Genomic DNA, 2,469 nt, shown 5'->3' with positions numbered 1-2,469 from the left:
TCCTCTCCACCTCCTCCCCCGTTTTTTTCCCCCGCCCTCCTCTGCAGTTGCGCGTGCTATTGGCGGTGTGCGTGCGTCGGTAGTCTACTGGTTTAGTAGCAATTCCAGACTCCAGTAGCCGTCAAACTGGGGACGTGATCACAAGTGCGTGTGGGACACATAGAGGCGCTATTTAAACAAACATATTTGCATATATTTATCAGGTGTTTTGTTTTGTTTATATATATATATATATATATATATATATATATATATATATATATATATATATATATATATATATATATATATATAAAGAGCTCTAAGAGCTGGCCAACCTTATCTAGCTACACATTTTAGTGTCTCCTGCTTTAAAAGTCAGGTAATCATATAAATGAAATTGCTTACACCTTCGCATTTTACTAAAGGGGACGTGTAACAGTTTAGGTATGATCATTGATTTTTACGGAAACATTTCTGTGTGATAGGTTAGCGTTCTGTGAGACACGTCGTTATTAGACGTGTCTCAGAACGCTAACCTAACTTATCACACAGAAATGGCGTAAACGAATAAATAACGACGTGTCTCACAGAACGTTAATCTAACTTATCACACAGAAATGGCGTAAACGAATAAATAAGAGACTTAGGCTACAACTGGAACTAAGACCCATGCCATATAAACATCCAATTGTTTATTCATTGTGTGATAACATACAAAGTAACTTGATAATTGGTGTTAGGTTGCCCCTTCACCTTCTGTCCTCATTTCAGGTTCCCTTGGAAACAAACACGCAGAGCGTTTCAAGAGTAAACCCCTTTACTTAAAGTAAGTACAGCTAACATTTGTAATGCGTCTTGTTACATTCCTATAAATACCCAACGGTTCCAGAGTATTCATGCAGTTTAGTTTTAGCACTGTGACAGCATGGGTTAAAATACACGTGGTCCACCTTGAAATACATGAGGATTCTTATTTCAAGTTTGGTTTATTTGTCACATACATAGTCATACACAGTATAACTCCCAGTAAAATTTAGTAACTGTTTCTAAATATCCTGTTCCATATCCAAAGATTAGGAATACTTTCTAAACATGTATAAATATAAGTCTAAATGTGCACAAGTTTAAGTAAGTAAACTATCAGTTTAAAAAGGGAAAGTTGTAGTTTTAGTTTGCTTTAAAATGAATTAATTAATATGCTAAATTCTGTGCAGAGTCATAGGGAAAATATGGATAGAGTGTAGTGCAAAGACAACCAATGATCTCGTGTGTGAAAAATGGTTATCAGGATAGCTTGGTACAGTTCACTGCCACAAAAAGAGCTCATTTATCTTCAGTGCATGCATAATCCACAGACAATCCACAGACATTCATTAAATGAGACCCTACTGGCCCTCAAACCCTGACAGTTTATGATTAAAATGAGTGAGCCCAGCAGGCTCTTTCGCAGCTGTGTGGGTATGTGACTTCACGGCATCTCAGAGTCCACGTGCTGAGCTCTGTGGTACTGAGCACTGGGTCAGTCGGATTCCGAGTGTGTGAAATAAGATAGCATTTACTGTGAATGAAAAACGAGTTATTAAACTTATTAATAAGTAATTTTGTTTACTTATGACAAAGTGGCAGACCATTATGCATGTAAGCAAGGCCAGTTGCTGACAAAACTATAAAGAGGTGCGTGAGAGAGAAACCCATTAAAAGTGCTGCTGTAATGCCCCTGGAATGACTGTAGGTCACAGTGGACCTCTGGACAAAGATTGCCTGTGACAGAAACCTTGACCTCCTGAAGGAGAGGGTAGTGTGACGTAGACTGTCACTCAGAGGGAAATATGTTTTCTAGCTGCCATGCCAGTGAGCTTGCTCTTTGGTCATGTTTATCATCTGCAAACCTGGGCTTGAAACTAGCTGTGGTCACTGCCCTAAATTTAAACATATAAAAGGACACTTTCAAAATACTGTGATCTTAGCAGGCTGGTGAAGAGCCTCTTAAAAGGTGTGCTCAGTAGATGTATTGTGTTTTATAGGTCATGCTCCTAACAGAATGAAGAAGGCTGAAGCTTTCATACATAGAATAAGTTGTGACCTTAAACTAATATCTGACTGCATGTCATAGCTGTTTGCTATGCTCTGTAAGAAATCCATAAAAGCCTTAAATGCCATTTTTAAAGCCATAGATTAAATAATAAGAAATGTTTTACACACACACACACACACACACACACACACACATATAAGAATTCCCCAGTGTTTGAATGGAAATAACATTTTGAGAGAGAAACCATGATACAGGAAGGTGTTACATAACCCTGACTCTGTGGTTGACCCTAAAATAAGTTGACCTGTACTGTCATTGCATTTTGAAACCACTGACCCAGACACATGGACAAGTCACTTATTCTCGCTCTACCCACTGACATACATGGACATGGACACATTATTATACTTTAAACCCACTGACACCAACACACATGCATATTTATGCGCTAT

This window comes from Electrophorus electricus, chromosome 1, assembly GCF_013358815.1.
Source record: "Electrophorus electricus isolate fEleEle1 chromosome 1, fEleEle1.pri, whole genome shotgun sequence".
NCBI lineage: Eukaryota > Metazoa > Chordata > Actinopteri > Gymnotiformes > Gymnotidae > Electrophorus > Electrophorus electricus.
This window is presented reverse-complemented; position numbering follows the sequence as displayed.